The sequence below is a fragment of the Hemiscyllium ocellatum genome, chromosome 45 (assembly GCF_020745735.1).
Source record: "Hemiscyllium ocellatum isolate sHemOce1 chromosome 45, sHemOce1.pat.X.cur, whole genome shotgun sequence".
Taxonomy (NCBI): domain Eukaryota; kingdom Metazoa; phylum Chordata; class Chondrichthyes; order Orectolobiformes; family Hemiscylliidae; genus Hemiscyllium; species Hemiscyllium ocellatum.
The window spans coordinates 32,145,518-32,169,989 of NC_083445.1; the positions used below are offsets into that span (position 1 = coordinate 32,145,518).

The window sequence follows — 24,472 nt, forward strand, 5'->3', positions numbered from 1 at the left end:
CCCACAGTTTCAGGTAAAATACTGACACAGAAAGAACGACAACATAAAAGCAAAGAGAGCCAGAAACAGAGTCAGATCTGTGAAGAGTCAAAATTAACTGCCAGAAGGTTCTGATGAAAGGTTAGCTCGTCCTGTAATGTCCTGTCAGTCTCTCTCTCACACTGCCTGACCCACTGACCGCCTCCTTTCAAATGCCCAGGTTCCACAATATGTTGCTTTGGTACTTAGAACAGTCGGTTTTAAAATAACTTAGTCACACTATAGCAACTCATGAAGCCACCAGGTGTGCAAGGTCCTGGCTATGGGCCTTCTGTACCAGGCTAACTGCTCTTGTATAGATAGCCAGAAGCAGATAGATTAGATTAGATTGCTTACAGTGTGGAAACAGGCCCTTCGGCCCAACAAGTCCATACCAACCCGCTGAAGCACAACCCACCCAGACCCATTCCCTTACATTTACCCCTTCACCTAACATTACAGGCAAGTTAGCATGGCCAATTCACCTAACCTGCACATTTTTGGACAGTGGGAGGAAACCGGAGCACCCGGAGGAAACCCACGCAGACATGGGGAGAGAATGCACAAACCCCACACAGAGTCGCCTGAGGCGGGAATGTATGTCCCAATCCAAGACATCAGCATAACTCAGCATGCAGTACAACCCCAAACCAGTCAAAAGATCTTTGCAAACTGAAGTTTAGAAATTCCGGAACACTACAGAAATTTTCCTTGTAACTAAACCTGTTTGGTCTATTTTACCATCATCCACGTTCCCATGAAAGGTGATAGACTGGTAATGATGGACTATAGGGCTGCTCTCTCATTAGACAGATGACTGCTGGTGATTTAACCAGTGGGACCCTCATGCATCAGGAAAGGGGAAAGCTTAAGGAGAGACCTTTGAGATGAGTCCAGTAAAAACAATCAAAAAGTAGAAAAGGATAAAGGATGAAGGGGCAGCACAGCAGCAGCTCAGCGGTTCACACTGCAGTCCCACAGCACCAGGCCCCCAGGATCAATCCCAGCATCTGCTGACTTTCTCCCTGTGTCTGCATGGGTTTGCTCCGGGTGCTCCGGCCTCCTCCCATACTCCAGAGATGTGCAAGTTAAGTGAATTGGCCATGCTAAATTGCCCATAGTGCTCAGGGACGTGTAAGCTAGGTGCATTAGGCAGGAGTAAATATAGGATAATATTGTGGGGGAATGGGTCTGGGTGGACATGTTGGGCCGAAGGGCCTGTTTCCACACTGGAGGGATTCTATCAGTGTTAGATTTATGAAGCTCAGTGATGGCTAATGGAAGTGGCATTTGAAAACTTCACACAAAGCAGAAATATCTGAAAACCTGAAGTGACAATTCACCTGGCATCAGGGCTTGGAGAAAACACAAGTCTACTTGGAATGTAACGAGGAAGGATGAACAGGTAAGCAGTTTCAGAAAAAAGGTCCCGAAAGCATCCTTCAGAAAATCTTCAAACTGCTTAAAAGCAAGAGAGCCCACTAAGAGGGGCTGATCCTGCAAACAATAGGAATCTGCAAGGATGGGGAGGAGGGGCAGGGGAATGGTGAAGATGCAGCTGGGAGTTGAGCTCACATTATTGGTGTCACTCTGCATCACAAACCAGCCATCCAGTCAATTGAACTAAACCAAAAAGGAGGCGAAAAGATGGAGAAAGGATGCAGACTGCAACTGGTGAATTGTCACAGGGATCAATGCTGGGGTCATAATTATTGGCAATATATATATATATATATATAGATGACTTGGATGAGGGAAGTGAATGTTATAATCAGGTTTGTGGATGGAAGACCTGTGGTGAGAATGACAAAAGTCGATGCAAGGACACAGCCAGGTTAAGCAAGTGGGCATTAAACTTGGCAGATGGAATATTATGTGGAAAAGGAGGTAGTTATGCATTGGGCAGGCAGTACAGAAGAGCTGAGTGTTTACTCAAAAGGAAAAAGACTGCAGAAAGTTTCACCATAGGGATTTGTGAGTCCTCATGACTAAGCCACAGTTAGTTTAGGTAATAAGGGAAGGCAAATGGATATACCCTTTATTTCAAAAAGGGAAATGGAGCATAGGGAAAATAAAACAATAGGAAAATAGCAAAGTTTTCCTAAAATTAAACAAGGCACCAATCAGACCACATCTAGGACACAGTGAACCATTTCGATCACCTTATCCAAGGAAGAGTGCCCAGGCATTACAGGCGGTTTACAGAAAGCAGCTATGGAGGGACTATTGTTGAGGAGATGTTGAGTAGGTTGGACCTGTCCACATTGAAGTTTAGGGAAAGCAGAGGTGATCCGATTAAACCATACAAGATCCTTCAGACAGGTGACAGGTTTGCTAGAGCTTGTTCCTCCTTATGGGAGTGTTGGGACTGTCCGGCATAATCTCAGAGTAAGGGACCGCTCATTTAACACAAATGAGGAAGAGTTCCCTTGGAGGGTAGAGAGTTGTGGAATTCATTACCATGGAGGGATTGAGAGGCTGGGGCATTAAGGATATTGAAGGCTAAGATAGAAAAATTCCTCATCACTAAAGGGAATCAAGGATAATGGGGTAAAGAAAGTGTAGCGGAGAATGATTAGATCAGCCATGGCAAATGGCAGAGAGACTTGATGGGCTGAATGGCCATGCAAGTGTGGAGTCATGCTGCACATGGGCAGTAAGTACCTGCTGGATTCATTTATTGTGGCGATCACTTTGGTCATATTTGCATGTATTTAAATCTTACCATGGGGCTATTGTGACATGTGACGTGGCTAGATAGTCACTAAAATAATTTAATGCAGTAACTGGTAAGTAGGATGTTAATGACTGCACTTACATTGGACACCCCTCAACAGTCTTCACTGCCTCCATTCCAGCTTTGCTGATATATCAATCACTACCCAATGTCCCTGCTTCAAGCAGAAACTAAAGCAGGGCATTACACCTGTACAAAAACAATTGAAAAAAAAGATTATTTTTCTGTGATGCCTTAATCTAGCAAATGTTCTGCTGTCCACAATATTTTAAAATTGTATGTGGTTAACACAGTATGCTTCATAATACTGTACCTGTTGATTTGCATTGAGAAATGTACTTGAATTTGTTTGATATATTAGGTGGATGAGCATGTGGTGTTGAGCAGCCCTAAGCGTTACTCAGAACACAAAAACAAAGCTTTGACAGAATGACTTTTCTCAGCAATACTCAAGTGCTTTACTACTAAATGATTACAAGCTCTAATTAATAAGCAGCAGAGTTTAAGCTTCGGACTGTTCATCATGTGTTTTACCTTCTGGCTCTTCATTTTATAGTTTGTTGTGCATTCCTGCTCAATTCCAATAGTGGGGTAAAAAATGAGGTCTGCAGATGCTGGAGATCACAGCTGCAAATGTGTTGCTGGTCAAAGCACAGCAGGTTAGGCAGCATCTATGCTCGAAACGTCGAAGATGAAGGGCTTATGCTCGAAACGTCGAAGATGAAGGGCTTATGCTCGAAACGTCAAATGGATGAAGGGCTTATGCTCGAAACGTCGAATTCTCTATTCCTGAGATGCTGCCTAACCTGCTGTGCTTTGACCAGCAACACATTTGCAGCAATTCCAATAGTGGTTCTTTTTATTTCAATTTCTCACAGTTTACATTTCTATTGGTGCTAACTGACTCGTGAGACTTTAAAAATATGTCTTCACCATAATGTGGGAAGAGTCAGAGGTAAGAGTAAAGGCCACTTGGTCCATTAACCATGCCCTGCTATTCAAATCGATCATGGCTGATCAGTTTGTTTCCTTAACTCACTGTTTCAGCCTATAATTTCATAGCCTCTTCTGTCAACGAACAACCTGTCTAATTCAGCTTTGAATACATTCCATTACGCAGAAGAGAATTCTAAACATGAAAAGCTTTTGAGGAAGAAATTCCTCCTTGCATCGGTGCTCATTAGGAAATCGTTTTTTTAAAATGACCCCTGTTTCTAAATTCCCTCAGAGGGAAACTTCATCTCAACACCTACAGTTAGGACACCCCCACCCCACCCCCCACCGACCCCCAAGAAAAGATCTCCTCTCATTCTTCTTAACAGGCATAGCCATAACTTGTGCATCCATCTCTCGCAAGACTAACTCCCTCACTCCAACAATCAACCAAATTAATGTCCTCTGAACTGCTTCAAATGCAAGTAGACCTTTCCTTGGGGAAGATCAAAACTGCACACCATACTGTTGGCGCAGTTTCACCAATGCCATATTCCATTCCTTGCAATAAAAGTTTACATTTCATTTGTCTTCCTCACTGCTATCCCTACATGCTAAACTCTTTGTCCTTCGGAGATAAGAACAGCCAGTTTCTTCTGTACAGCAGCAATTCTGCTTCGCCGATGTTCCTTCCAAAGTTGACCTCAGCATTTTCACACATTAGAGTGCCAATTTTTTGCCTACTCTCACAACCCATCTAATATTCTGCAAAACTTGCTTTCCACTTTATATTTTAGCCGAATTTAACGGTCAGACCTTCACCAAAGTCACAAACATGACTAGAAGGGGGAGATAGAGGAGGACTCTTCAGAGCACTGGTGTGGACACAGTGGCTGAATGCTTCCACACTGCAAGGATTCTATTCTATTCATACATTAATTGCACATTCTTCAGTTTCTCTAACTTTACAGTGCATTGAAATGAACCTCACTGAACAGAAGAGCTTGCTGTGCTCCGTGCACAAGGTACTGCTGAGCCACCGTTTGTCTGACCTTGTTGTGCCACTAACAGTATGGTCGCGCCTCACCGTTCAACATTGACTACCTTGATTCAAATTAAACAGGTAAATGGACCTTTCAAGGCCTCTACCTGTTTCTTGCTGTGTTCCACCCTCATGGTGCAGTGGTAGTGCCCCTATCTTTGAGTTAGGGGATCTGAGGTAGAGTCCCACCTGCTCCAGAGGTGGGTAATAACATCTCCGAACAGACCAATTTGAAAATATTAGTACTCCAAAATGTACCTATTGAAATAGAATTTAATTCCAAACTTTGAAAGCGTTTTATTTCAGTTAATCACTCTCCTGAAATGCACCCCCCCGTGATTACCAGCTTCTCTCATGTATACAAACAATTCAAACCCAATTGATGCTTAACTAATATCCATTGCTTGTTCCCTCATTCCATTAGGTCATTGGCATGCCTTCAGACCAGATGAGATTTCCATCTCTATTTAGATAAATCAATCTCCAATTAAAAAAAATACAAAATGAGAACAGATTATATTCCCATTTTCGTTGCACATCGAAAAGCCTAGCATTCTTTTCCAGCATGTCCCGTTTCTTAGGGCTTGCTTATTTCTTAGTAAAACAGTTTGGTAGATGACTGCTGCTATCCGCCCCTTTCAATCTCGAGACTTTTCCATTTGCCAGCATCTGTTTTCAAACTGCAGAACTGATCCACTTCCAAAGCCAAAGGGCAACATTCAACTCCCTTTCCCACAAGAAAAATTATTAACCTCTCTGCACTCAGACAGCAGCATTGCAGGCAGGATGCATCTCTAAAAACAAGTTTTATGTCCCTGGTATCGCACAATGATGGAAACACTGTTCCATTTATAAAATATTTGTGTGTTTTGTTTGTCCAAATTAGGTTTTCCACCTTTGAATTTTTCATCATTATATTCAACACAACTATTTCAAAACTAGCATCTGGCCCTGTTTGGATGTCACCTTTCAAATTCAATTTCACAATTCCTCCACTTCAGTTTCAGAAGTCACCACACTTTTTGTCAAATTGTGCACTCTGCTTTAACCCCACTTTATTATCATCAAATCCCCAGCTCCTACCCAACAACAAAAAAAGCATCTACTTATCATATAATCACATTCATTGTAAAGAGGTCTCAAATCTGTCCCTTCTGATACCAGTAAAACATGGTAGGGTCTGTGTTTTAACTGAAAATAATCCAATATTACTAAGACAGACCTTAAGGAGGCACCGAACTCTAGAGGCATCATTTACCACACAGACAGAGTTAATTTGGAGTGGCCCATTGCATTTGGTGCCTTTTGTGAGTATCTAGAGCCCTCTTAAGCTGATCGCACCACAGAAATGCATCTTTGATACCTACTGATCCACACTGAGGATTTACTGCTAACTAAGTCAGAAGTAAATGAAGATTGCTTTTCCTGCACTCTTGTACTTCAGTACCCAGTTTTCTATGAAATTTTGCCAATAGGGACATCTTTTATTGTGCATACCCAGTTGTGAGACGGGGTTGGTTGTTCCCTGACACCTCTATGTACAATCCCAAATTGGCTCCAGCTTTACAGTTCTTATTGTTTGACATCATCCCGAAGAGACAGTGGGGTGCCTAAGAACTGAGTGCCTTAGAGTTAGTGAGGCAAAAGCCTCCATAGTGTTTAAAAAATATTTGGCTTGCAACTGAAGGGCTGGAACCTCCAGGGCTCTAGCTGGACAGGAGACAAGACTGTTTCCAGTTGGCAAAGAAATATCAATTTATTGTATATTCCCACATCTTCTTTCTCCCTAACTAAGTTGCCTAACTTGCTCAGTGGTGAGAGCCATGGATTGCAGCTATGTCCACGTTAGAGTTCCTGAATGCAAGCACAATGTCACAACAACCGATGCAGACACAACGGGCCAGATTACCTCCTCCCATTTTGCAACAATTCTGCGATTGAATGACAGTTGAGTGGGTGAAAGAAAGGATCACTGCTCATCTTGCAATGTTAGAGAAAAAATAAATTAAACATAGAAAATATTGAACACAAGTACAGCTGGATTCTGCATTCAATGTTTGTCATAGTACCTTGATGCAGAAGTGTACAAACAGAACAGGTTGGTGAGGAGTTTCAGGATCACACACCTTTAGTTTTGGCATGGAGCAGGGAAATAGGCCTCCTGAAAACAGGCACCAAATGTAATGGGGCACTCCAAGTTAAATGTACTTATGACCTAAATGAGGTCTCTAGAGTTTGGTACCTCCTTAATGCCATATTAATACTGGATTGTTGTTCAGTTGAGACCATGTTTTACTGGTATCAGGTAACGGTTTTGATTCAGGATGATTCTGCTGGCAGGCTACTTCCCTTGAACCGAGCAGCTTACTTCGCTATTTTGGGGGACCATTAGGTCACTTTTGCCGAGACCGGGTCAGGAAGACAGACTTGCTTCTTCAAACACATGAGCAAACCATGTGGGTTTTGATGACAATTGATGGTTACGGTCACCATTACAAAGACTAGCTTTCAATTACAAATTACTAGCTGCTTGGTGGAATTTGAACCATCCCTGAAACATTAATCTAGGTTTCTGGATTACTAGTCAAGTGACATTATTGCTGAACCCATCAGTTCTGCTAAAAGCAGCGATGTAAAGTGTTCGAAGCAATATTAGTATTGCTGTATTTCCCAACAACTGATTAAATGTTACATTGAGAGATGTGAAGATAAAGCAGAGGTTCAAATCTGGCAGTACAGGATGGGTGAGGGGACTTGTCAAACATGACACTGGGGATAGAGATTTACCAACGAGATGACAGCACAACAATCTCAGAGCTCCGTATATCGATGCCACTTTTAAGTATTATTGAAAACTCTTTATAGTGCTTTCACATTATAAGTAATGTATAGTATCATCGTAAAATGCTAATTAATTTGAAATTAGGTCTATTCACCAAAAGTTTGAAAACCTAGGGGGTTGAGGGAGAGAGGAAAAAGGCAAAAACGGTAAGAACTAAACTTTCCAGGAGGGGGAATGCCATCATGGATTGGTTCAGCCAACATTTCCACGTATGACTGCCTATATTTGATCGGTCTTCTATCAACTTGTCATTGCAAGATCAAAAGCATTTAACTAACCACACTCCAACACAGCACCCAAAAACCATAATTACCCAAGCTTGCCTGAAAGTATGCTGTGTCCATAAATAACCTTAGATATTCCTGAAACTCGGTTAGATACCAGATACTCGGTTCAGCTCCTGAAGGCAGATTTTTTAAAGCTAGGATTTATCAGACTGTGTCCTTTCTAGGAGATACATCAGTCAGATCCATCAACAGTTGGAAGGGGAGTGACATATTGGCAGGGGGACTTGCTGCACTGCAGGATTTAAACTAGTTTGGAGGGGTGGGGGATGGGGATGGAGAGACCTGCAGAGATAGTGAGGCTGGTAAGGTTGGGGAAAGGACCCAGTCAAAACAGTCAAGGCAGGCAGCAACGTAGAGAACAACGTAGGACTGAAATTAAAATATTTATTTCAATGCAAGAGACCTGACAGGTAAGGCAGATGAATTCAGGGCCTGATTAGGAACTTGGCACTGGGATATTTGGAGCAGGAGTCTGGACAGAACTGGCAGTTAGATGTCAGAGTATCAATATTACAGGAAGGATAGAAAGGGCGGTGGGAGGGGAGGGGGGAGTGGAGTTTTTGACTCGGGTTAACAATACAGCTGTACTTAGAGAGAATATTCTGGCGAGTGCTTCCAGTGAAGTTATCTGGATGGAATGGAGAAATAAGCAAGGAATGATCATCTCATTGGGATTTACTACTGAATGAGTATTTTGCATCAATGTTTACTGTGGAGAAGGACGTGGAAGCTAGCGAACTTGGGGGAATAAATGGTGATATCTTGAAAAAAATGTCCCTATTGCAGAGGGGGTAGTGCCAGACATCTTAAAAGAACAAAGAAAATTACAGCACAGGAACAGGCCCTTCGGCCCTCCAAGCCTGTGCTGATTCAGATCCTCTATCTAAATCTGTCACCTATTTTCTAAGGATCTGTATCCCTCTGCTCCCTGCTCATTCGTATATCTGTCTAGATACATCTGAAATAACACTATTGTGCCCACCTCTACCACCTCGCTGGCAACGTGCTCCAGGCACCCATCACCCTCTGTGTAAAGACCTTTCCACGCATATTTCCCTTAAACCTTCCCCTCTCACCTTAAACTAGTGACCCCTCGTAATCAAGCCCACCACTTTGGGGGAAAAGTTTCTTGCTGTCGACCCTGTCTCCACCCTTTATGATTGTAGGCCTCAATCAGGTTCCCCCTCAACTTCAGGGAGGAGGAAGTGAAGACTGCAGATGCTGGAGACCAGAGCTGAAAATGTGTTGCTGGAAAAACGCAGGTCAGGCAGCATCCAAGGAGCAGGAGAATCGACGTTTCGGGCATAAGCCCTGATTCCTGAAGAAGGGCTTATGCCCGAAACTTCGATTCTCCTGCTCCTTGGATGCTGCCTGACCTGCTGCGCTTTTCCAGCAACACATTTTTCACCCCCTCAACTTCAGTCTAATAAATATAATCTACTCAACATAGCTAGCACCCTCCATACCAGGCAATATCCTGGTGAACCTGCTCTGCACCCTCTCCAAAGCATCCACTTCCTTCTGGTAATGTGGTGACCAGAACTGTACGCAGTATTGCAAATGTGGCTGAACCAAAGTCCTCTACACCTGTAACATGACCTGCCAACATTTGTACTTAATACCCCAGCCGATGAAGGAAAGCATGCTGTATGCCTTCTTGACCACTATTTACCTGTGTTGCCACCTTCACTGTACAATAGATCTGAACACCCAGATCTGTCTGTACATGAATTTTCCCCAGGTCTTTTCCATTAACTGTATAGTTCACTCTTGAATTGGATCTTTCAAAATACATCACCTCACGCTTGTCAGCATCTGTCATTTCTCCATCCAACTCTCCAATCTATCTATACTCTGCTGCATTCTCCAACAGTCCCCTTCACTGTCTGCTACTCCACCAAACTTGTGTCATCTGTAAACTTGCTGATCAGACCACCTATACCTTCCTCCAGATCATTTCTGTATATCACAAACAACAGTGGTCCCAGTGCAGATCCCTGTGGAACACCACTGGCTACAGTTCTCCATTTTGAGAAACTCCTTTCTACTGTTACTGTCTGCGGTTGCCCAGCCAGTTCTCTATCCAGCTAGTTAGTACACCTTAGACCCCATGCGACTTCACTTTCGCCATCAGCTTACCATGGGCAGAGAAATGTGTGACCCAATCAGGTGTACCTCAGAACATTGTGTAATGCTAGGGAAGTGACTGCTGGACCCTGTGGAGATAGTGTTATATGCTCTCTTTATTAACTTACCAGTTAGCTATATTCATTAATAGCAGATTGCCATTCACTCATTATAACCTTTTACTAACCTGTTTGTTACTATCACATGGTTTCATTCATTCATTCATAAAACCATGGTTCTGGAATAGCCCAAATTTAAAAACAACCTTTGCAAACCTATTCCTGCATTTCCACACCTTATCAGCCCTTTGGGGCGGCACGGTGGCACAGTGGTTAGCACTGCTGCCTCACAGCGCCTGTAGACCTGGGTTCAATTCCCGACTCAGGCGACTGACTGTGTGGAGTTTGCACGTTCTCCCCGTGTCTGCGTGGGTTTCCTCCGGGTGCTCCGGTTTCCTCCCACAGTCCAAAGATGTGCGGGTCAGGTGAATTGGCCATGCTAAATTGCCCGTAGTGTTAGGTAAGGGGTAAATGTAGGGGTATGGGTGGGTTGCGCTTCGGCGGGTCGGTGTGGACTTGTTGGGCCGAAGGGCCTGTTTCCACACTGTAAATCTAGTCTAATCTAATCTAGTCTAGTCTAGTCTAGTTACAAGCAGTTTACTTCTGAATAACAGCAGCACACAAAACAATACCATCCCTGTCTCCCTGAAACATTATAATATTAATCAGCCCTCACCAACCATCTCCTGGACCTGAACAGATTAAGTACCTGTTAAAAACCTTTTAACTGGGCCATTATTCCTTTAAAATTGCATCAATGAATGAAACTCATATCGGCAAATAGTAAAAAATTTAAACACTGCTGCAGTCATCAGTTGAATATCCTTTCTTCTTTTATTAAGTAAATGTACATATAGGCCTAGCATTTTTACTAACACTTATGAACTCAAGACAAAAGGACCAACACCTCCTAATTATGCAATTCGACTAGACAGACATCCCATCCCAAGTAGCAGCCAGCAGTTAACACATTTTAACTCATCTCCTGTCTCCCAAAGCAGAAGCCCTGACAGAAGCCTTTCATCTTTGACAATGGGTTGCAGGTTTCAATTCATTAATATGTAAATATGTTCTGGGATTTACATAATGAATCAAAACCTGCAACCCATTCTAAAAGAAGAAAGAATTTACAGCAATCTAGGTTTGTTCAATATATCGCATCAGTTATATGACACTAGAATTTATAGCAATAGATTCTGTGTCTTATCCCACTAGCTACCCAGTGAAGGAGCTGTGCCCCGAAAGTTTGTCCTTCCAGATAAGCCTGTTGGACTATAACCTGGTGTTGAGATTTTTAAACTTTGTCTACCCCAGCACCAGCATCAGCACCAGCATGTCCACATCATGGCTCCCAGCTGGCCAGGCTCACTTGCCAAGACGAGGTCAGTATGGCTGTTCCTCGATGTACCTAACAAGTTCTGCCCCATCCAAGCCTCTTGGTCGAAGGAAGACCCATCATCATTAGGCAAGATAAACTCACCACGATGACAACTCTGCAGTTTTTGCATCTTCCACAATCTGCGTACATATCTGTTCCTTCACGTCCTAATGCTAATGAATCATTTTTTCTTAAACCAATGCAATAACGTAGGACAATGTATGACTTTGACATGAAAAGGTCAAATATTAACTGCATGTCTATAGATATTTCCAGCAGTTACTTACTGCAGTTTTTCGGAATCTGAAGAATTTTGGTCAGTGTGGTTAGAGCACACTGGGCCTTTGTAGAGTTACTGACTAGTCACCAGCATCAGATATTTAATGAGTTATGAAAAGACTCCAGCTCCTTGCTGTGCACCATATGAAAGGCCAGACCCAAGGGCTTTTGCCCAAAACATCGATTTTCCTGCTCCTCAGATGCTGCCTGACCTGCTGTGCTTTTCCAGCACCACTCTAATCTAGACTCAGATTTCCAGCATCTGCAGGCCTCACTTTTGCCAATGACTATGTAACTAGCCAACTGCCAATATAATAATATATTGTCTGCATTTCGGGAGACCACCTTATAGAAGAGATGTGAGAACACTGGGGTGGGGGCGCGCAGAAGAGATTTACCAGAACGTTGCCTGGGTCAGAGAGACTCAGTTACAAAGAGAGGGGTGACAGATCGGGGTGGATTTCTGTATAGCAAAGGGGACTGAAGTGGAACATTATTAAGATATATAAAGTGAGCAGCATAGATATGTCATACAGGAAGACACTTTCCCATTACTAGAGGAATCAATGACCAGGGGGCACAGGTCTAAGGGTGGAAGGTTTAGAGGAGATGAGAGGAAAACCTTTTCATCCAGAGCATGGCAAGATTGTGGAAGACTCAGCCTGTAAAAGGTGGTGGAGGCAGAACCCCTCAAAACATGTCAGAGTTTAAATGTCCACTTGCAACACCACGGCATACCAAGGTTACATTCTGGAAAATGGGATTTGTTGTGTAATTGTTTTTGAATAGCATAGAAGGAATGGGCCAAAGGGCCTTTGCCTGCACTGCAGACCTCGATGACTCCAAAACATAGCCCAGGAACATAGCTGCCATTTGGCAATGCAGTTCCAAATCTACTCATCAACATTTACCCAGTTAGAGGTTGAGGAGTTGCAGGAAAAAATGTGGCTGGGCTAATTTATATTTTAGTTTCTTAAGGGCATCTCCGTACAGCCTGTAAAATTACCAATGTTACATATTCTCATGTTGCAGATTCCTGAAATTGGGTAGTAAATTATCCTGATATCCTCAAAAGCAGAGTCAGCTGTTATTTCTTACATGTGCGCAACAATAATTTTTCCCTCTTGAAAGGGTGATGTTCAAAGCAGTAGTTCCACACTACATTTCAGAAAGATTGAATGTTTCCAACACATAGTCAGGGTGAACAATCCGTGAGACACAGCAAGTAATAAGTTGGGTTCACATAGAAATTCAGGTCACATGGCAGAAGACACTGAGTAAAGATGACTGCAACAAGTGAATACAGTAATGTTAAGTATGAATCAGATTTATCAACACTATAGTTCATCAACTGTTAAGATTAGCTAAAGTAAAATAAAAAGTTAGTGTAAATTAACTAAAGTGAAGACATGGTGGAGCAGCTTGGCCATGCTGTAATGTGGCAAATTGTGAAAACTACCATTGACCAAGCTAGTCATACGTACAGGAAGTGTCAACAGCTGCAGAGAGTTAACCGCTGGAATCCAGAGGGATGTGCCAGCTACAATCAGTGTCACAACAGACAGAGCACAGAGAGTTGGGCACACCACAGACCAGGAGCATGGAGGTAGAAAGGGAACAGGGGACTGCCAGCCAGATCAGCAGGACCAGGAGGCAGTCCAGGAGACCCCAGAGGGCTCACTCACACTTTAGTTTTCAAGTTTGGATACAGGTGGGGGTTTGGTTCCTCAGAGCAGTGCAGAGTAAAATTTGTCTCTGCTCTGACAGGCTCTGCTGTATAGGAACGGAAAATGAAGAAAGGAAGGTCAGGGTGAAAGGGGAGTCAGGAATTCGGGGGAATTAGAATACAGCACAGTACAGGCCCTTCGGCCCGCAATGTTGCACTGACCTGTGAACTAATCTAAGCCTATCCCATCATCATCCATGTGCTTATCTAAGGATTGTTTAAATTCCCCTAGAAGGATTTAACCACACTGGAAAGCAGGGTATTCCACGTCCTTACCACGGAGTAAAGAACCTGCCTCTGACATCTGTCTTAAATCTATCACACTCAATTTGTAGTTATGCCCCCTCGTAGAAGCTGACGTCAACAACCTCGGAAAAAGACTTTCACTGTCTACCCTATCTAATCCTCCATCAAATCCCCTCTTAGCCGCCTTCTTTCCAATGAGAACAGACCCAAGTCTCTCAGCCTTTCCTCATAAGACCTACCCTCCAGACTAGGCACCATCCTGGTAAATCTCCTCTGCACCTTTTCTAATGCTTCCACATCCTTCCTGTAATGGGGATGACTAGAACTGCACACAGTATTCCAAGTGCAGCCACACTAGTGTATAGTTGCAGCATCACATTACGGCTCTGGAACTCAATCCTTCTACCAATAAAACCTAACACACCGTATGCCTTCTTAACAGCACTATCAGCCTGGGTGGCAACTTTCAGGGATCTATGTACATGGATTCCCAAGATCCCTCTGCACAATCACGCTACGAGGAATCTTTCCACTGCCCCAGTATTCTGCTTTCCTGTTATTCTCCTGTAGTATAGAGATATTTCTGTGGCTGTAGGACATGATTCCAAGGTTTAATGTTAGCTGCCTAGTACTAGCACAAGAATGGAAGATATTCTTCTCGGGGAAAATGAACAGTACAGATCACCGTCTGTGCCGATACCAACAGTTAGGTCAGAAAGGAATGAGATCCTGAAAGCAGTTTTTAAAGGAGCTAGGAAGGTGATTGAACAGTAGGATGTCTGAAGCTGCAATGTCAGCGTGACTCCTAAGTCTATTTGCTACTACATTTCATACTGTAGCTACCAAGGGCAGGTTGAGGTTAGGAAGCCAGCAGCAGTTAACTTACCTCTCGACTCCCTTAAGCCTGTCCTCTACCCACATGGTAGAAGTTGGGGATTTGATGTGATACTCTCCATGTGCCTGGTAAGCACAGCACCAACATATTCAAGAAGCTTGACACCATCCTGAACCAGAAAATTCACGTTTCAGGCATAAGCCCTTCATCAGGTTTTTGCCCGAAACGTCGATTCTCCTGCTCCTCGGATGCTGCCTGACCCGCTGTGCTTTTCCAGCACCACTTTAATCTCGACTCTGGTTTCCAGCGTCTGCAGTCCTTGTTTTTGCCTACCATCCAGAAGCAAACAGCCAGCTGCACCAGCATCACATCCTCAAATGTTTCCTTTCTCCATCACCAATGCACGGGAGCAACAGTATATACTACTGTCTACAAGATCCACTGCAGAAATACACCAATGCTTCTTAGACAAGAACTTCTAAAGCCATGACCACTACCATCTAGAAGAACAAGGGGTAGCAGATACATGGGAACATCACCACCCTCCAAGCCACTTGCCATCTTTACTACCACAGAGGCAAATCCTGGAATTTACTTTCTAACAGCACTCTGTCAATGTCATGTAGGTATGCACAGCTCACTCACACCTTCTCAAAGGCCATCACTCAGGAAATCAAGGGTTATGGGGATAAGACAAAGGTCGAGCTGAGGATTTCAGATCGCCATGTTCTCATTGAATGGCAGGGAAGACTCTGAGCTAAATGGTCTGTTTCAGCTCCGAGGTCCTCTGGTCTAATCAGGACGTGGCAAGAAATGCTATCCTTTCCAGTGATGCCTACATCCGGTTTATTCCTTAAAACATACAAGCTAAACAATAAAGACTATAAAAACTCAACCTGCCTTGTAACCCAAAAGGTCAGCACATACTGTTCACTACTACACTGTTCCAACCCAATCTCCTACAGCACACTACTCCAAATCAAACCCCGTTTAACACATCTCATTAAAACATTGCTCCAACTCAGCGTTCCATTTACCATAGCTCACAAACACACTGCTCCAGAGCACACCCTTACATCTAATACCTTCCTTCTACACTGCTCCAACCCAGTGCACTCTCACCAACCCCTATTCAGCATTGTTACTTGCACCAGATCCTCCTTCCAAATTTCTGAAGCCCAAACAATGAACTATACATTGTCACTCTAAAATGGAATCCTTATGATATGAGCATAAAAGAGATAGTTAATAAATTTGCAGGTGACACCAAAATTGGAGGTGGAGTGGACAGCGAAGGTGATTACCTCAGGTTACAGCAGGATCTTGATCAGATGGGCCAATGGGCTGAGGAGTAGCAGATGGGAGTTTAATTTAGATAAAGGCAAGGTGCTGCACTTTGGGAAAGCAAACCTTAGCAGGACTTATACACTTATTGGCAAGGTCCTAGGGAGTGTTGCTGAACAAAGAGACCTTGGAGTGCTGGTTCATAGCTCCTTGAAAGTGGAGTCGCAGGTAGATAGGATAGTGAAGGAGGCGTTTGGTATGCTTTCCTTTATTGGTCAGGGTATTGAGTACAGGAGTTGGGAGGTCATGCTGCGGCTGTACAGGACATTGGTTAAGCCACTGTTGGAATATTGCATGCAATTCTGGTCTCCTTCCTATTGGAAAGATGTTGTGAAACTTGAAAGGGTTCAGAAAAGATTTACAAGAATGTTGTCAGTGTTGGAGGATCTGAGCTACAGGGAGAGGCTGAACAGGCTGGGGCTGTTTTCCCTGGAGCGTCGGAGACTGAGGGGTGACCTTATAGAGGTTTATATAATCATAAGGAGTATGGATACGATAAATTGACAAATTCTCTTCCCTGAGGTGGGGCAAGTTCAGAAGTAGAGGGGCATAGGTTTAGGGGGAAGAGGGGAAAGATATAAAACATATAAAAGAGACCTAAGGGGCAACTGTTGCACGCAGAGGGTGGTACGTGTGTGGAATGAGCTGCCAGAGGAAATGGTGGAAGCTGGTACAATTGCAACGTTTAAGACGCATTTAGATGGGTATATAAATAGGAAGGGTTTGCAGGGATATGGACCGGGTGTGGCAGGTAGGACTAGATTGGGTTGGGATATCTGGACGGGTTGGACCGAAGGGCCTGTTTCCGTGCTGTACATCTTTGAATCTATAACTGGTGACCACGAAAGTAACGTTCAGGTAAGGAGAAAGTGAGGACTGCAGATGCTGGAGATCAGAGTGGAGAGTGTGGTGCTGGGAAAGCACAGCAGGTCAGGCAGCATCCGAGGAGCAGGAGAATTGACATTTCGGGCATAAGCCCTTCATCAGCATTGAGGCTTGTGGGGCACAGGGGCCGAGAGATGGATGGGAGCTGGGTTGTGGTTGGGGGCAATGAAGCGGAGAAAGCAATAGATGGAAGGTGGTAAGGGAAGAGGTGATAGGTCAGAGGGAGGGGTGATGGACAGGTCAGGAGGGCGGTGCCGAGTTGCAGGCTTGGGACTGGGATAATGTGGGGGAGGGGAAGCTGATGAAGAAGCTGATGAAATCCACATTTATTCCGTGTGGTTGCAGGATCCCAAGGCAGAATATGAGACGTGCTTCCTCCAGGCATCAGGTGGTCAGGGTTTGGAGGTGGAGGAGGCCCAGGACCTGCATGTCCTTGACGGAGTGGGAGGGGGAGTTGAAGTGCTCAGTCACAGGGCATTGGGGTTTGTGGGTGTGGGTGTCCCAGAGATGTTCTCTGAAACAATCCACAAGAAGGCATCCTGTCTTCCTCACGTAGAGGAGACTACACTGGGTGGAATGGATACAGTCGATAACATTGGTAGAGGTACAGGTGAATTTCTGACAGATGTGAAAGGATCCCTAATAGGGTCTTGGACGGAGGTGAAGGGTATGGTCTAGGTGCAGGGTTTGAACTTCCTGCAGTGGCAGGGGAAGGTGCCAGGAATGAGGTGTGGACCAGTGGGGAGTTGGGGGGGGGGGGGGGCGCGTGGACCTGGACCTGAAGTGGGGGAGATGCACTGGAGGGCATCAACCACCACGTGGGAAGGGAGGCTGCCATCTCGGACCTTCTGAGGTGAAATTGGCCATCTGGGAACAGATGCGGCAAAGACTGAGGAATTGGGAATAAGGGATGGCATTTTTACAGGAGGTAGGGTGGCAGGAGGTGTAGTCTAGGTAGCTGTGGGAGTCAGGGAGGGTGAGCACCAGTTCAGCCAGGTGGATGAGGGTGTCAGTGGAAGGCTACTGGTTGGGACAATCTCATCTTCACCATAGACATCCAGTTCCTGCATGCATCGATCAGCCATGATGAAGGTCGCCAAGCCCTCTGTCTCTTTCTCACGCTGTCCCACACAGTAGCCTTCCACCAACACCCTCAAACTCCTCACCCTCAAACACCTCTTCTTCCAATCCTCCCAGTTCCTCCAAACCAAAGGGGTGGTCTTGGGCACCTGCATGGGACCCAGCTATGCCTGCCTTTTTGTCAGGTATGTGGAACAATCCATCTTCCACAGTTACACTGGCACTAACCCCCCCACTTGTTCCTCCGCTACATCGATGAATGCACTATCGCCACCTCGTGTTCCCACGAGGAGGTTGAACAGTTCATCAACCTTACACCAACACCTTCCACCCCAACCTCAAATTCACTTGGACGATCTCGGACACCTCCCTTCCCTTCCTGCACCTCTCTATCACCGTCTCCGGCAACTGACTAACCACAGACATCTACTACAAGCCCACTGACTCCCACAGCTACCTGGATGACACCTCCTGCCACCCTGCCTCCTGTAAAAACGCCATCTCTTACTCCCAAATCCTCAGTCTCTGCCGTATTTGATGCCAGGATGACCAATTTCACCTCAAAGTCCCAGACGATCTTCTTCCAAGATCGCAAGTTCTCTTCCCATGTGGTTGACAATGCCCTTCAGTGCATTTCCTCCACTTCACGCACCACAGCCCTTGAACCCCACCCTCCCTACACGAGAGCAGAACCCCCCCCCGGTCCTCACCTTCCACCCCACCAACTGCCACATCATCCTCAGCCACTTTCACCACCTACACACAGACCCAACCACCAGAGATATATTTCCCTTCCCACTGCTATCAGCAGTCCGGAGAGACCATTTCCTCTGTGACTCCCTCGTCAGGTCCACTCCCCCCACCCCACCCACCAGCCCACCCCCCACTCCCAGTACCTTCCCCTGCCACCACAGGAAGTGAAAAACCTGCACCCACACAACTCCCCTCACCTCTGTCCAAAGCCCCAAGAGATCCTCCCACATTCATCAGAACTTTACCTGCACCTCTACCAATGTCATCAACTGTATCCGTTGCTCCTGGTGTGGTCTCCTCTACATGAGGGAGACAGGATGTCTTCTTCCGGACCATTTCGGAGAACATCTCAGGGACACCCACACCCACCAACCCCACTGCCCTGTGGCTGAACACTTCAACTCCCCCTCCCACTCTGTCAAGGACATGCAGGTCCTGGGCCTCCTCCACTGCTAAACCATTACCACCCGACCCCTGGAGGAAGAATGCCTCATATTCCACCTTGGGACCCTGCAACTACATGGGATAACCAGAACCTCAACCTGAGCTACAAATCTTCTCAAAACTTGCAAACATGGGATAAATGTGGATTTCAACAGCTTCCTCATTTCCCCTCCCCACATTATCCTAGTCCCAAACCTCCAACTCGGCACCGCACTCCCGTCCTATCCATCACTCCCCCCTCACCTTCATCCACTTATCGCTTTCTCAGCTACCTTGCCCCCCAACCATACACCTCCCCCCCCCCCAACCACCATTTATATATCAGCCCCCGGCCCACAAGCCTCATTACTGATGAAGGGCTTATGCCCGAAACATCAATTCTCCTGCTCCTCAGATGCTGCCTGACCTGCTGTACTTTCCCAGCACCACACTCTCGACTAAGTATTAGGAAAGGCCTGAATAAAATAAGTCATTTGAGAAAGACCATTTCTGAGCTAGAACATGTATATCTCAAAGGCTGATTACAGGTATAGAATCCAACTTTTATTGTTGTGGTTCATCGACAGATTCAATCAATAAGCATATTGACCTGGACCCAATATACCGGCCACTGCAGCGGACAGCTGGAACTGACAACCGGAAGCGGCAGATTCAAACCAGTATAAATGCCGGAGGAAACATCACAGAAGCGCTTCACAGGAGGCTCCCAAGCACTGAGGATGTCACCTAGACAGGAGATGAAACGTCTGCAACACAAATTCCCAGCTCGGCGAACACAACCACAACAACGAGCACCCAAGCTACAAATCTTCTCACAAACTTTGAAAATCCAACTTTTAAAACTAAAAGGAACAATTGTTCTCAATATCAGATGATATGAATAAATGAGTGATCACCAGTCAATATACAATGGCAGCTTTATCCCATTGTGAGCATCATCACAGGGAACACAACAGAAAAATGCTCTGCTTTGCAGAAGAATAGTTCATTTCTGAAGTTTGACACGCTTCTCTCATCTCATGCATGGGTTTATATAATAAATAAAACCAAAGATTCGCTGTCATTACCAGCACTAGTTTGGAGTTCTTACAAATCAAACCACAAATCAAAAACCACTATTCAAGGATGCAGACCAAAAGCAGGAAACTATAGACCGGTTTGCCTAACAAGTTATGCATTTGCCTAATAATAACTAGAGAGAAATAAGCCAATCTGAAAATCATACTGCAATTGGAGAGAGACAAGAGAGGCAAATCCTGCTTGATAAATTTAATAACGTGCTTAGAGGTTGTAACAAGCAGGGTTGATAGAGGGAACCTGTTAGAGGTAGGGTATTTAGATTTCCAAAAGGTGTCAAATAAAACAAAGCATCACATAAAGAAAGCTTATAGTTCAAGACAAGACCTCGATGTATTGGTGGTGATATATTAACATAGATAGAGGATTGATAGCTAACAGAAAATGAAGGGTCAGGATAAACTTCAAGTTATATGCTATAACTACATTGCTTGATTTTTAGCAAAATGCTTTTTTTTAAAAAAAGCAGAGGCTAAAAAAGCACTGTCTTTTGAATACCTCCTGCCCAATCACACAACAAAAACAGTTTAACCTCAACTGAAGAAAAATTAGTTAGGGCAGTAATTAATTATGCCCACATCACAAAATACTAGATCAATGCCCCAATAACAAAGTCTGCCATTTCAAAGGGGAGTCCCCAAAAAACATTTTAGTTGGAAACTGCTATAAAGTAACACTGTTCCCAAAGCAGAGACTATAAGTAGGAGCAGAAACAGGCCAGCAAATGAGATCATGGCTGATCAGATCATTCCCAATTCCATTACCTCATCTCATCACCATTACAGATGCAAATGTGTCTCTCTCAGCCGAGTATGCTTAATGACCAAAAATTAACAGCACGCTATGCCAAAGAATTCCACAGATTGACTATCTTAAAAATATTGTCATCTCTTTTGAAATGGGGGTCTTCTCATTCTTAGATGCTACCTACTGGTCCTGGACTGTCCCACATGGGAAAGCAACATCTTCACAGTTCCCTGTGGTAGGGAAACTGCTGGAGAAAATGCTGAAGGTATGTGTTAATTCAGGATAGTCAGCACAGCTTTGACAGAGGAGAGTATTATTTAATACATTGGTTTGAATTTTTTTTGAAGGTTTGATCAAGTGTGTGGAAATTCAGTTGATGTAGCTTATATAGATTTGAGCAAAGCGTTTGACAAGGTCCCACAGAGGAGACCATTTGAGAAGGTGAACGCACAAAACTGATGGATCAGAAACTGGTTTGGGACACAAAGGATATTGAGAGAAGGCTGTTCGAGTGTCTGGAGGCCAGTTTCAAGGGGTACACCACAAGAATCAGTACTGGGACCCTTATTGTTTGTTACACATATCAATGATACAGATGAAAACCTGGGGGGAATGTTGAGTGAGTTTGCAGGCGACACCAAGATGGATGGAGTGGTGAACAGCAAGGAAGATGGTTGTAGGTTACAGAAGATCGAGGGGAGTTGGCGAGATGGGCAGACCAGTGACAGATGGTATTTCATCCTGACAAATGTCAGGTGATGAACTTCAGAAGAAACAAGCTGAGGCAGTTTTGAATAAATAGCAGGACACTGGGTAGGTTAAAGGAACAGGGTGATCTTGGGATAATTATTCACAGATCCCGAAAGTCAGCTGAGCACATGAATAGGATAGTTAAGGAGGGATATGGGACACTTGCTTTCGTCAGTTGTGGCATAGAGTATAGCAGCAAGGAAGTAATGTTTGAGCTGTACTTTCAAATAAACTTGTTGGACTATAATCTGGCATTGTGTGATTTTTAACTGAGTTGTACCTAGCATTGGTCAGGCCACAACTGGACTACTGTGTGCAGTTGTGGTCACCTCACTACAGGAAGGATGTGATAGCATTCGAGGGCCTCCAGAGAAAGTGTACCAGGTTGTTACCTGGGATGGAGAAACTAGTTAGGCTTGATTTGTTTTCTTTACAGGGGGAGAACGTGAGGACTGCAGGTGCTGGAGATCAGAGTGGAGAGTGTGGTGCTGGAAAAGCACAGCAGGTCAGGCAGCATCTGAGGAGCAGGAGAATCGGCGTTTCAGGCATAAGCCCTTATTCAGGATTCCAGATGGGGGGGGGGGGGGGGTGGTGGATGGAAGAGAAGAAAACTGTTTGAGGCTTATAAAATTATGAGGTATGGACAGGGTGAATAGCGAGCATCTGTTCCACCTGGTTGAGGGGTCAATCATGTGAGGGCATAGTTTTACAGTATGATGCTGGAGATTCAGAGTGGATTCAGATCTGAAATCCATTGCCTGGGAAGATAGTGGAGGCCAGAAATCTGACCAACTTTGTGTGGATGGGCACTTCAAATATCATAACATTCGAGGATATGGGACAAGTGCAGGAAATTGGGATTAGTGCATCTTTAGTGGTAGTTATGTTGGTGCAGACTTGATGGGCTGAAGGGCCTTTGCTATGCTGCATGAATCTATGAAATACTGTAAAGCCAAGTTAAGAATCCAATGTTGCAATAGGATCTCCTCTCATTCTCTGAAACTCCAATGAGATAAATACCAACATACTCGAGCTGTCCTCAGAAGAATATCCCTCTATACCTGGGAACAACCTACTGAACCTTTGGACTCCATCTGATGCCAGTACATCTTTCATTAATTAAAGGGAACCAACACTTCCCTCAATATTCTAGGCGTGGTCTAACGAGTTCCTTGTAGTTAAGCAAGCAGTTTTATTTCTCCCTCAATTACAGATTTTACCATCTGTTGACCGTCGAGAGATCAAACATTTACCCTTTAGCAAGAAATTCAGCGAAACGACAAAGCAGCTAATTTTTGCAATCTATATTTTTCCAATTGTCACTAGTCATGCCACATAACCTTATGATCTCAAACTGAAGTTATAACATTCAGTATTGAATCTGAGTGTCTACACACATATCTTGCAGGAAATGCCTCTTCACATCTTTAATCAAGACAAAGGCTGCACAGGCTATCTTGCTAAAAACTGAAAGGTAACAGACACTTAACTGTTACAAATAAAAGCAAAATACTACAGGCACTGGAGACCCAAAATAAAAATGAAATGGAAAAACTTAGCAGGTCTGACAGCATCGGAGGGGGAAAAAAACTAATATTTCCAAAGAACTTTCTCTGAACTTGAGACATTAACTGTTTCTCTCTCCATGCTGCTGTCAGATCTGCTGAGTTTCTCTTGCACTTTTTTACTTAAACATCACAATTTAATGGCAGAATATTCAATAAAAACTTTTGACAAGCACAGACCTCCTAGGACAACAGATTATTAATCCATGTTAAACATCTGAACATACTGTCATGAATAGTCAAATGGTCACACGACATCAGCTTGAACAATGAAATTCATCCAGCAGTACAGTTAGATTCTCTTATTTCAAAGGGTACAGATTTTGAGCTGTTCGATATCAAGAGGTAAATTAAGTATCTTTAGTAGCTGTAGTTTGAAGGGCAAAGCAGCATACATGACAACACCATGAAATAAACAGGATAATTCTAACCCCCTTCCAATTTCAGTATGAGGACCAAGCTACAGGTGTCTCTCTGTTACAAACAGCTGAAGACATAGCTCCAAACTTTGGGCGTAAACAAAGGGAAATTGGAAAAGAGGCCAGATTTAAGAGAACAGAGTTCAGGGTTGATAAAATCATGGAAGAAATTGAATGTGAAGGTTGAGACTTTTTTAACCTAAGGCACTAAGAAGGCAAAGGATAGAGTCAACACAAGGCTAGGCAAGAAATACCAGTTACAACAGCAAACATTTGTCGAGTCAAAGTTTCTACGGGGTGGCAGCAGGGAAGCCTGTCAGAAGGTATTCAGTAACGGAGTCTGAAGGGGACAATGATTTCAGGAACACAATCTGACAGATGTTGGAAGGTGGAAGTATGCTACCTGTGAAAGAGAGAGAGAAAACAAGCCACTTATCTTGTTGTGAAGAAGCAGTTATAGGATATAGAGAAGGAGTCCAAACCTTGGAAAACATTAGGGAGATAGGAATTGTATGAGAATCAATGCTGAAGAGATTCAGTTTTATGATTGAACTGGTGAATTGGGTCTGCCCTTGGATACACATCTGGACAAAGGGAAAACACAGCTTGGTCAACCACTTCAGTGGCAGCAGATCAAGACCGAGAAGGAATATTCTATCAGAGTACGGTGGGCGGCACGGTGGCACAGTGGTTAGCACTGCTGCCTCACAGCGCCTGAGACCCGGGTTCAATTCCTGACTCAGGCGACTGGAGTTTGCACGTTCTCCCCGTGTGTGCGTGGGTTTCCTCCGGGTGCTCCGGTTTCCTCCCACAGTCCAAAGATGTGCGGGTCAGGTGAATTGGCCATGCTAAATTGCCCATAGTGTTAGGTAAGGGGTAAACGTAGGGGTATGGGTGGG

General features: G+C 44.3%; 1 protein-coding gene across 12 annotated transcripts in view; it reads right to left on the reverse strand.

The window, feature by feature from the left end:
* Positions 1–24,472, reverse strand: part of LOC132836039 (EVI5-like protein) — a 313,206-nt gene that overhangs the window by 270,326 nt on the left and 18,408 nt on the right. For 8 of the 12 annotated variants that reach the window (XM_060855262.1, XM_060855266.1, XM_060855271.1 and 5 more), the window contains exon 2: positions 2,837–2,944. The exons of the other annotated variants lie outside the window; for them this stretch is intronic. The gene's annotated coding sequence lies outside the window, so the exon portion shown is untranslated. The remainder of the gene's footprint in view (positions 1–2,836; positions 2,945–24,472) is intronic. 12 annotated transcript variants of the gene reach the window in all.